The sequence below is a fragment of the Polyodon spathula genome, chromosome 6, assembly GCF_017654505.1.
Source record: "Polyodon spathula isolate WHYD16114869_AA chromosome 6, ASM1765450v1, whole genome shotgun sequence".
In the NCBI taxonomy this organism is placed as follows: Eukaryota; Metazoa; Chordata; class Actinopteri; order Acipenseriformes; family Polyodontidae; genus Polyodon; species Polyodon spathula.
Genome location: NC_054539.1, coordinates 68967869 through 68981259, shown reverse-complemented (window position 1 = coordinate 68981259; position 13391 = coordinate 68967869).

Below are 13391 nucleotides of genomic sequence, written 5' to 3'. Positions count from 1 at the left end.
CATTATGGGTAGAAATGCTTTCTCTTGTGCATTATGGGTAGAAATGCTTTCACTCCTCTGTCCTGTGATTACATGCCTTATTCTGAAAGGGAGTGTAAGAAAGCGCTGTGGCCTGGGTTAAATAGCACTAACACAACTAATAACTTCAATACCTTTGAGACCAGCTATCAGGGTTGGGCTAGTGGTTCACAAATCTATTTAAAATACACATAGGAAATAGGTTGTTAAGAGTGTAGGTTTGAGCTAATCCTCTGTCTCACAGCCTTATGCTGGTGTAAAAGAGGCTTTGCTTCACACTAATGAAGATATCTGGTGTTAACAGGGTTTATATCACCATTTGAACTAGCTGGGAGTCTGCAGGCCTTACAGCTTGACGTCTATGTGGTCTAAGACTGGGCTCCTCCTCCTGTCCTCTCATAATCGCATGACTACTGTGCATTTATTTGCTTTAATAATCCCTCAGCTACCACATCCTTTTGTCAAGGAAAGGTGTGCAGCTCTACTGTGCAAATAGATCAGAGAAAATCTTTTATAAGTGAGTGGGAGTTATGATAAAAAAAAGAACAAGAAAATAACGTTGGTAACACATTTGGGGATACTTTAAAGTCTGTGAAAGTTGTTCTTAGGTTCTCTCAATAAGTTAGGTTGGTGAAGATAGCTTTTGTTTCCATACAGCATCAGTATTAAGTTTTGCCTCGGCTTACATCAATAAAATAGAATAAAATAGATTCAGTAATTCAAATGGGGGTGTGGAGGAATTCCAGAATGATTTGCCAACTATATACAGGCATATTATAGTTATTTTTCATATAAAGTAAACATCAGTTATTGATGCATGCTACCCTATCACACACCAAGTTCTGTGTCATTAGATCAATAGCTCAGAAAGTGAGTTCAAAATAAAACTGACATCAGGCGTGATTTGGTCATTTTTTAAAGCAGCGTACACAAACAGTAAATGTGACATGCATTTCTTGACGGTAGTAAGCTGTGTGTTTATCTGACCCAGATTTCTCATCTGCCACTTGCTCACAGATGGAGTCCTCAAGAACTGATCTGATTGGGCAAAACAATGAGCTTCCCTGGTGACTGCGCTCAGCAGCAATCCTATCCTGGGTCTAAACAGCTGTTTTCACACTCCAAACTCTCTGAAAGAGCCAGTGTATCAGTGGGAATGAAGCCAGACACAGGCTATGGCCTTTATTAGGAGACCCCAGATAGATGATAAAACGTGATATAATTAGAAGTCTAACTATTGAACAATGACCAGTGGGCTGCTAAATCATCTGGAACACAGAACAGCATGCTCTTGCCTCATGAATTTATGCTTATGTCCCAATATGGATTTACCATACTCAAAAGGCCAGGTTAGGTGTTGTCCTTTTCTTGTTCATTTGCGAATTGCATAGTTGATATATATATTATATATATATATATATATATATATATATATATATATATATATATATATATATATATATATATATAATACTGTGCAAAAGTTTTAGGCAGGTGAGAAAAAATGCTGTAAAGTAAAAATGCTTTCAAAAATAGACATGTTAATAGTTTATATTTATCAATTAACTAAATGCAAAGTGAGTGAACAGAAGAAAAATCTAAATCAAATCCATATTTGGTGTGACCGCCCTTTGCTTTCAAAACAGCATCAATTCTTCTAGGTACACTTGCACAAAGTCAGGGATTTGGTAGGCATATAGTCAGGTGTATGATTAAACAATTATACCAAACAGGTGCTAATGATCATCAATTCAATATGTAGGTTGAAACACAATCATTAACTGAAACAGAAACAGCTGTGTAGGAGGCATAAAACTGGGTGAGGAACAGCCAAACTCAGCTAACAAGGTGAGGTTGCTGAAGACAGTTTACTGTTAAAAGTCATACACCATGGCAAGATTGAGCACAGCAACAAGACACATGGTAGTTATACTGCATCAGCAAGGTCTCTCCCAGGCAGAAATTTCAAGGCAGACAGGGGTTTCCAGATGTGCTGTCCAAGCTCTTTTGAAGAAGCACAAAGAAACAGGCAACGTTGAGGACCGTAGACTCAGTGGTCGGCCAGGGAAACTTACTGCAGCAGATTAAAGACACATCATGCTTACTTCCCTTCGCAATCGGAAGATGTCCAGCAATGCCATCAGCTCAGAATTGGCAGAAAACAGTGGGAGCCTGGTACACCCATCTACTGTCCGGAAAAGTCTGGTTAGAAGTGGCCTTCCAAAAAGCCATACCTCCAACGTGGAAACAAGGCCAAGAGACTCAACTATGCATGAAAACAAAGGAACTGGGGTGCAGAAAAATGGCAGCAGGTGCTCTGGACTGATGAGTCAAAATTTGAAATATTTGGCTGTAGCAGAAGGCAGTTTGTTCACCGAAGGGCTGGAGAGCAGTACACGAATGAGTGTCTGCAGGCAACAGTGAAGCATGGTGGAGGTTCCTTGCAAATTTGGGGCTGCATTTCTGCAAAATGAGTTGGGGATTTGGTCAGAATTAATGGTCTCCTCAATGCTGAGAAGTACAGGCAGATACTTATCCATCAGGCAATACCATCAGGGAGGCATCTGATTGGCCCCATATTTATTCTGCAGCATGACAACTACCCCAAAAATACAGCAAAAGTCATTAAGAACTATCTTCAGCATAAAGAAGAACAAGGAGTCCTGGAAGTGATGGTATGGCCCCCACAGAGCCCTGATCTCAACATCATCGAGTCTGTCTGGGATTACATGAAGAGAGAGAAGCAACTGAGGCTGCCTAAATCCACAGAAGAACTGTGGTTAGTTCTCCAAGATGTTTGGGCCAACCTACCTGCCGTCGTTCCTTCAAAAACTGTGTGCAAGTGTACGTAGAAGAATTGATGCTGTTTTGAAGGCAAAGGGTGGTCACACCAAATATTCATTTGATGTAGATTTTTCTTCCACTCACTTTGCATTTTGTTAATTGATAAATATAAACTATTAACATGTCTATTTTTGAAAGCATTCTTACTTTACAGCATTTTTTCACACCTGCCTAAAACTTTTGCACAGTACTATATATATATATATATATATATATATATATATATATATATATATATTATATATCATTTTCGACATGTCAATACCACACAAAACAACACGATATAGCAGGCTTAACTTTATCTTACACTACACTAGGATAATCCACTAAAGCCATCTGTCAAAGTTAGTTGCAGCAGCAAAAAACTTGCTCTAGAGCCACTTCTACAGCCATTATCTCCCCTCCTGGCCACGGATAATGCTTTCAAGGACACCTCACAGAGATGTGTGCAAGCATGTCAAAGTCCATGCTTAAACAGTAGTTGCAGCTTCCTGTTTGTTTTCTTCCAGTGTTTTGGCATGTGGCTTATTCATATCTAGACAACAGAGATAGTTTAAAGTTGAAAGTTATTCCCCTGTACTTTTCCCTCTGTAACATGACTCCTTTCAATAGAGTAGCATACTTTGTTCAAAGCAGCACGTGCAGACAGTAATTTAAATTCCATGAGCATACTGGAAAAAACGGGAACCAGGCCCTTTCTCAAAAACATTTCTACCAAGTTCAGCTCCAGTGTTTGCAGTTACACAACAGTCATTAGAACCTGTTGAATATTGTTGGTAAACTTCAGTGCTGACATAAGAATCATGTGTCATGTGTGTTTTAGTAATCCTTGCTATGATTCAAGTTTATTAGTGGACATTTTCTTATTGCTTGTAAATAAAGCACTTTCATTTTTTAAATTTCTAAAAACTGTAGCTTTGTTAACTCAAGACTACTGTTTACCATATTTTAAACTGGTGAATTTATTATGCTTCTTTTAGTATTTCTACTTAATCCCTGCCAAGAATAATAAAACAACACATTGTTGTACATGGCAAAGCTGGTTGCCATGTGGAAAAGCATTTCATCATACAATACCAACACAGTGTCATCAAAACCAGACCAAGTGGTTTCCAAAATAATACATAAGTCAGTCAGGTACAGAATCCGTGCCATGAAATTGTTTACTGCTCAACAACAATGATGTCACTGCATTGTGATCTCATCAGATTTAAATAGGATTGATACAATGTTGTCTACTTAAACCTTTTTAACAATTAAAGCCAGACAGAAAGAACACACACATCTGATTCTAGTTTAGTGATTAAAAGCGGTAAATCTTAAACTTGGTATGGGTATGAAAAAGCATAGTTATCACAGTAATCAAATGTGGCATTTCTAACATGGGTTGCTTTCAGCAGGAAAAGTTAACAGTAAATCTCTGGCATACCTGCTGTGCACTTATAAAAGTTTACCATAGTAAAAACATAGCAAAGTGTAATAAAGCACAGTGAAAGCATGGTGCAAAGCTACAGTGCCAACTTACCTGGGTAAACTTTTATAAGGGTTCTTAGAGAGATGATTTTAGCATTTAAAATCTTGCCAGCATGTGAAAATGATGCAGCGATGCTAATAAGGGGTGATGGTATGTTTGCCCCTGCTGTTTCAAGTGAATGTGCTTCGATCCCTGCTGAGTAGATCATTAAAAAAGACCTTGGTATTTTGTTCGTTGATAACAGTCTTTCCGTCAAAGCATTCTGAACATTCTTATAGTACCAAACAGGAAAGTATTATTTATTTGAGGTTGGTAATTTAAACAAACACTTGGAAACAAATGCATTGGAAACTGGTGCATTATTACCTGTAGTTGCAATTTGTAATGATAATAGCTATCAATTAACCCCTGCTGTGAAATAGATTGCTGGTAAGCCTTTGTGCTGGCAAGGTTCAGCACAATTTCTCATATGCAGCAGGGGTCTCCAACACTGGTACCGGAGAAACCCAATCCTGCAGGTTCTATAGGTGTCTTTACATCATCAGTGGCTAAAGATCTGGAACACCTGTGCTGTGGTGACTCAACGGCCTGGGTTTTCCACTTATCAAGTTTTATCAAGTTCATTTAAGTTAAATATGCCAGTACAAAGAACAAGCAATAAATAAAATCAATGTTAATTAAAAGTCAAAGGAAAATAGGAAACAGATGTAATTTCAGAAAATAAATGAGACATGTCTTATCATGAGTGCATCATGGAAAATGTTGTTTCTAGAGACTACCAACAGAACTTATCACAGTCAGCTGCAAATCCATCCATGGGTCATGGCAAGACCTTTTGTTTGGTTTACATGCTGCAATATCGTGCCACACTGACAGCACAGTCTCAGGGGTAATCCTTTTTCTTTTGGAACTAGACATCCTTTGCACTAGGCTTTTTTTTTTTTTTAACACACATTATCAGCAGTCCTTTGAACCAACCCAGACTGAGGCTGACTCTGCAGGAGACAGGCTTTGACATGTCATCTGTGCTAACTGGCCTATTGAGACAAGCAGTGGGAAAGGATTATTCTGTGAAAGCAGCTCTTTTTGTGTTGTTAACCAAACCAGCAACAGAATCTTTTAAGCCGTTTTGAATTTCCAGACTCCTTCAAATCTCACAATATTCTGTTCTGCCACCACCAGAACCTCTCCCTCACATATTTATTACTGGTATTTATTTCTTACCCTGGGCAACTTACAGTTGAATACAAAAAATACCAAAAAATAAAAAAGCATAGCACTAGCTCAATTGAGGATATACAAGTGATCTAATAGGATGTGGCTTTGTGCACTGCTGGAAATACCCTGAAGATCTGAACAACAGGATATTTAGCCTCAGAGAGAGGGAGAGAAAGAGGAACCCTTTTTACTTATGTGGTGTTTTTTTTTTTTTTTATTATTCTAAAAGATTCTTTGTATTGTTTCCCAAAGGAACATCTCAATTTAAGAGCAGAGTAAATTCACTCGTATTACACTTTTTAAAAGTGCCTTTAATAATGTCGATCCCAAAGCCCTCGATAGAAACATAGATTCATTTAAAATGATGGGGTGGACGTTGCTGGTTTCTCATTTTGTAGCATTAACATGGGATTGTTATCCTGTCAGAACATACTGTTGGAGTAAATTAAAGTTTGGAATAAACACTATGGGTGAAATTTTCAAAACATTTACCCTAGTTTTTAATTAACTCCTATTTTTAGAAAGATGAAAATTCAACTGTAATGTACTAAACCCATGAATAAACAACTTGAGAGTGCATAGGAGACCTTCGATCACATGACTTTGATGCTAGTTTTCTAGAGTTGATAGGTCTTTTTCTCCTTTAAAACAAACAGGAGTGAATTAAATACTGAGAAAAGGGCCCGATTTGTCCCATGGAGCACCAGTATTTGTTAGATTTAGATGGTAGTGTAGTGTAAGTCAAAACAGAGCTTAATTGTTAGCATGTTCTGCCATACTAAATTGGAAATGCTATTGGATGCAGTCAGACATTTTAAGATAACTGATTTAAGTTAGACTACAATCAAACATTTGGAACAAGGATGTCTAATGTCTGCATTAATAGGTTAAATAAATTTAAATCTGATGCCTGGCATATAATGAATGGTTGCTGGGTTAAACAGGTTCAGACTGACAAGGAGCTAACACACCTTGTTTAGCAACAGAAACATCCAGAACAAGGACAGAGTTCTCAGAACAGGTCATACTTACCCCTTACAGATTGACTTGCTAGTCCTGTTTATTAGCGTTCTCATGGTTTATTAGGACACAAAAGGCCTGAGGCCAGCCAAATAAAACAAATCAATTAAACTAACAATTAAATCAACCATTTTAGTGATGTAAACAATGGCAGTATTTAGAGCGTTCTCTATTTAGCTTAATCAAGTAGACCTAAGTTAATATTTTCAATAAGGAAGAACTTATCCTTTCAGAGTTATACTTTCATTCAACCACAAACCCGTGCTTGACTCCAGCCAGCTTGTTTTTTTAAGTTAAAAAATGTTTTAAATAAACCTACTTATTTTTACAAAAAGCAATTTTCCTTTTAAATAAAATGTGTGTTCTGTTTTACTCAGTTAAAGTTACCATCTCAAAAACATTCCTGCTCTTCCACAGTTTGTCCTTCATGAAAGGAGAGTGTGTTTATTTTCTTACTTTCATCTTGGTTCATAATTCACCTTCTGGAATACTTTTTTTTATAAACTCAGTTTTTTTAAACAGAAAGAGCTGTACACCTCTGAATTAAACCTACATTCAATATAATTTATTTCTTAATTATACTATGTGTAGATGTAATGTGTATGTGCTATACAGTGTCTGTAGCACACAAATCATTTCAGTTGATGAATTTCAGAAACAAAGACCTTACTTTGTTAAAGTTTATGGAATGTACACTGAGTACCTGTGAGCAGAGTTCTCCCATCACTGTTTGCAGTGACTGTGTCTCTTTCGTAGTACTCTTGGCAGTGCTCAACTCAACAAGCCCTGTTCTGCATCAGCTTTTACATTGACAGACTTATTGTACTCTCAACTTTGGCCTACCTTAACGCAGGCTGAAGAGCTTGGAGCCATTAAATACTTATTGTTGATGGTCACATGGGCACTTGTTCCCTGGAATTTGGATTTCAGCAGAACCGAATTCACTCCCAGTGGCAATTGAAATGGAAATGATATGTTAATCAAGCACATAGTAAAACAGGATATACAAAACAAGTGAGATCTTCAGGTCAGTTCCAAATGCTGCATTGCAGGCAGTTCTAAACTTGGGCTTGTGAGATCAACAGGCTTCTATCTGATGTCCTGTTGGAGGAACTGAACTGTTTCTTTCCAGTTAGTAACTCCAAACTTACAACATGCCTCACTCTGTTTGAGGTCCTGGTCCCTACAGGCCTTCCAGTAGCTTGAAGACTCCATGTCAATACATCACCAAGCTTCTTTACCTGCTGGATGTGACTGAACGTAAGCCAAACAGTTTTGCATCACCTAGAATTTTAGTATTGAGACATCATTTAAAAAACAGAAAAACTATTTGAACACAAGTTAAATATTTTATTTAACATCATGTAATCAAAGAAACTACACAATATCACAAAAGTCTGCCAGAAACCATAGTAGTATTACAGTATTTCATGTTAGATTTCAAAATGTCATGTTTTTCGTTTTTTGTCAGTTTTTCGTTAAGTACATGTAAAACTACAAAGCGGTATGTAATTCAATATGTTTGCGTAACATTTAGCAGGTTTCGTTAAATAGAATTACTTAATTCTATAAGGTGATGCAACACTTTTGGCCAGAGCTGTACTGTTCGTTTATTTTGGCCACAGAGTGCATGTCTGGGGAAACTCAGAACAAGGCGAATGAAACATTCAAAACAAATGTAAATCATATAATTTCCTTGCAGGTCTGCAGTGAATTTAAAGGCTGATGCTGAACTATAATCTCCCTTGTGAAAACTGATGCAATTCCTTTACGTAAGCTTTTTAGTCATGCCCCCCCCCCCCATTTTCTCAGCATACCGAAAACAAAACAAAAAAAAAAAAAAAAACAGACCTAGCTATATATTCTTGTTTTTTTTCATTAAGATGGACAACAGTTTTGCTCCTGCAATAAAGTTTTACTAATTGAAGGAACATATTTTCTTTCTGGGACAAGATTGAAAGAAGTGGGAGAAAGAACACAGTGCTTGATAAATACATAGGTTTTTTAAAAATTTTTTTAGACCAGCCAGTGTTAACTGGTTACTATTTGCTATTGTTTTGGAAAAGAGAAGCCAGTCACTGAGTACAATACAAACATTGTTACCCAAGAATCATTACGAGGCAGATGGCATCTGCATCCCTTTTCCAAAAGGCCACTGTTGCGGGGGAGATTGGAGCAGAAATCAGACAAGAGGCGCCACTCTATCTCTGTTTCAAAGCATAACAGCGTTCGATTAAAGACAACACCCACCTGAGCCTGTGAACACTGTTGCACACAGGTCTGCGCCTAACAGGGGCTTCCAAAAGATGGGACAGAATTTAGCCAAGCTAATGCTTTATGCGGCTGTGCACAGATACATGTGTCAGCGGATAACGTAGCACAGAGTAAGAAGTAACGGCAAACCTTTAGATTTCCCTGCTGTATTGATGCTGTAAGCCCTTCAAAATAGCTTATTTTAACAGTGTCACCTAAAAGTACAGTAAAAAATATAGATGCATGTGTTAAGGTATCAGAATGTGTTCACTTTTATCACCATCACAACGAGTTTGATTTATTTATTTATTTATTTTTTTAATGATTTGGTCAAAATGTTGAAACTGACAGCTTACACTGATAGTCTAGTTTTCAGTTGTAAGGCTATGCTTCAACCCTGCTGAAGATCATTTAAATAATTAAGAATTTGTTGGAACTTTCTTGCAATGGAATGGACCACGGTTGCATGCACCTGTTTTTTAATTTAGATTTTTGTGCATTGAATTTATGATACTGGTAACTTATCTTCCCAAACACCCTTTTAAGAACAGGGCAGAAGCACATATGACTGCCTGCTGTAGGAGGACTGTCATCCAGCAACCTTCACAGACATGCTATTGATTTAACAATGTCAGCATAACCTTTAACACCAATGGCTCTTGCACTGAAGAATTGTTACATTGACAGATCAATATACCCTTAAACTTCAAAAGATCCTTTCAGTATTTTGCTTGAAAGGGAAAAAAAATACACATGCATACACATACAAGTATATAGGAGTGGCAATCAGAAATATGTAAACCGCAATATTATGCATCACACATGTGTAAATGGCCAGGCTGTCACATGACTGATTCATTTAAGAACATTAGAGAATGCCAATTGATTCTAGAACATCTTATTGGTTCTTAAAATACCCCAGTGAGTGGCTCATCCAGTTAAAGTGCTGCCGCTGGGAATGAAGGATGATTCACAGTTTGGACGGCGCCAGTTCCCGTCCATGCTGTGCAAAGAGGCCGAACTTGGCTGGGGACCCTGATGCCAAGAGTATTTAGCTGCAGAACGAAGACTCGCATAACATAGCTCTAGTGTTTCATTCACTCTCAACACCCCTACCACATGACCATAAACAGGGTGTGGGAGGGGGAGAACACTGAACATAGTGATCACCCTGTGACAGTTAATTGGTGATCCACGACCAATACCCCACGAACCTTATGTTTAGTGTTAGATTATTGTGTGTATTTAAAGTTAAGACCAATTCCCCACAAACCTTAGGTTTAGGGTTAGGTTATTATGAAATAAACTTAGTTTTAGTACCTAAATTCATCACCCTTATCATGTGATCGGGCTGCAGCATATAACGAGGACATATATTACGAGTTGCGTACACAGCACTACACTCTGTGCGAGTCTGCGTTCTGCAGCAATATCCCTCTCCCCTGAAGGGGGAGTCACATTGGCTCCGATGCTCCCCGGATGGGGGATGGGAAACCAGCAGGGATTGCTTCTCCTCATCATGCAACAGCGAACCCTACTGGCCAGACACAGCACATTCAGAATGGATAAAAAGCAGGGCTGAGTGGGGGGACTCGCTGCGATGACGAGAAAAAACACAATTGGACATTCCAAATTGGGGGAAAATAAATACAGAATAATAATTGGTCACTCTAATAAATAAATATCCCGGAGAATCAACCCACTTCATTATCTTACCAAATGCAAATGTAATTCCACACATTCTGTAATATTTTGTTTCCATTACAATGCACAAGATAGGTGATCGATTATTTTTTTGCCTATCAAATCAGTTGATACAGTATTAAATATCAGATTGTTGCTATCTGAAGTATGCGTTTTCTTAATGCCTATGCATCTGTGTGCAACATCAGTTATTTTGTTCACCTATTCTGCCTGCGTTAAACAGTTTTCTGCCAAGTCCATTGTTTGTTTAAGTTCTTTCTGGTATAATCTGCTATTTGTTAAAGGTAGGGAACATATAACACTACAAGAAAGCCTGTCCATTATTCACAGAGCTTGTTATGCAACCCAAAAAAATATGTTTTCTCAGGTCACAAGACAGGTGGACCAATCCTAGGCCTTTTGAACCTTGCATTTTAAACACATTTTTGACACGCTATACTTCCTATTTCCATCTCTGTCTAGAACAAATCAATGTGGGACCCCCAACGAGAGACATTCCTGGTGACATTTTCCATGACCATGTGCCTCACAAGAAGGAATGTTTGATGGGATTGATGGGATGTACGCCTTTCCAGGAAGGAGTTTGGAATTCCAATGCAGAAGGAAACCACAGCCGTGCTTCAGGCAAGGGAAAGATGTGTCTTAGCCAGGATTTCTTGTTTTGTTTTATCCCAATAGGAAACCAATACAACTTCCATGCATAAATCAACTAAAACAGATGTGGTCTGCATTCAATAGCACAAAACCAAAACCCACTTAGAGACTAGGGTTAAAAGTCTTTAGTGAACTGCTGTTAATTTCATGAAACTTATAAATACTGTAGTCTGTTTCTCAGTTTTTGTGGAACACCATTGAAATACCAGCAATTCCAAAGGAATTCAAGTTCATTTGAAGTCCTCAGAGGTGTAACCAATAGTTTAAATGTTCTAGAACTAGCATCATTCAATCATAATGTTGGAAAAATCAAGATCTTAGAGCACTCCGTCATGTGTTATGCTCATTCGATCACTTGAATAATTCTGCACCCTGTAATAGGTATATACAGCACAACTGATTACAGAATCTCTTCTCACATAATGCTGCCTGTTCTTATTATGTGGGAGCTTACTGGCTTTGCAAATGACTATTCAGCTTCTACTGTACCTCCAAGGAGGTAACTAAATCCATGTGACGCCTCACCTGTCAATCACACCACATTTCCTCTGATGCACCTGAAGAGTAAAAGACTCCAGAAAGTTGAATCTATGGGCCATTTCAGTAAACAGATTTCCACCACTCTTAATTCCCTGAAGTGGTGGTCCTGGCAGAAATGTCAAACATCCCTCCAGAAATATGACCATTTCAGAACCCTACAGACTCATAATGCTGATGTACAGCACGACAGATTTCCTGAACTGTCTATAAACTAGGACCCCATATATATATATATATAAACTTTATCTTCAGTAGGCCTGCACATAGCAAACTGTGCAATGTTTCTGTACTTTGATGTAATATCACCAACATGCTAAAACAACATGAGACACCAGGAGCACTGTAGTATGAATCCACTGGGCTACTGGAATGCCCTTGCTAATGGTTCTGCTACAGTAAGATACTGCTTTCCCAGTGTGCATTTTTCAATACATCCTAAACCTAGTACCAGACCCAGATCTGGGAGAAAATTGATTGAACAACATTTTGGAAATGCATCTCAGACACATGTTTTAGTTTTATTTATTAAATCATTAATTTCCTCACTAGTAGATCATATTTTGCCTTCTAAAACAATAAAGTTACATGCCAGGTACCTAACTGTCCTAAACAATATGGATATACACCCCTAATACTGTAACCTAATATACACCCAATATATATTATATATATATATATATATATATATATATATATATATATATATATATATATATATATATATATATATATATATATATATATATATATATATATACACACACACACACACATTGTACTCTGTTGCCCTGTGTGGCGGAGTGTCCCGCCCCTTTATGTTTATAAGTGTTTTCTGTTGTATGTAGTGTGTTAATGTTGGTGTTTATGTATAAAATACACGGGATATAAATATGGATTGCATGCACAAGCGTTTAAAATGTATATTTTGTATTTAGGCACAGCACTTCACATGCAAGTAAAATATGTGAGCACAGGGAATTGCACTTTTATTAATTCACGTGCAGTTGTACCGAGACTCCAGTTGAATGATTGATTAGCAATTGAGTCTCGGTACAGCTGCATAAAAGCTGCATGTTTTCACTCACTCAGGGTTGTATGTTTGGTGAGTAGAGAACAGGTGTGGAGAGAAAGCAAAAGCATTAAGTAGATCATAATTTCACTCACTGTGTTTGTCTGTTCGTCTGCTGTTTGTTAGTGTTTAGTTTACTGTTTTGTCGCTTTGTTTGGCGTCAAGTGCCATGTGCAGTTTTGTTTAAATCTCCTTTATTTTGTTTATTAAATACTGAGCACAGCTCAGCTTCACCAAACATCCACGTCTCTGTCTGTCCTGTGTTATTGTTCTGGGTCTGACGTCACCCACTACAGCCGTCTTTGTCACACTCTGTTACCTTTATTGTTAAGAGTATGGTAATGTCTCTCACTACGTAAACAGTTGACTTCAGGAAAGCTGGCAGGAAATAGCTTGCTTACACATGCCTGGTGATAATTCATTCAGTTACTTGAAGCATCTTGGGCTTATCTTCGTCTTAACAATAAATCAAAGACAGGATTACATAACAACATTTAAATAGTGTGACAAATTGTAAGTGCAGACACCTCTCTCAAAGCCAAAAACGATACCCTTACTGATACTCACACCTGGTGTTCTCAAAGAGGACATGGTGAA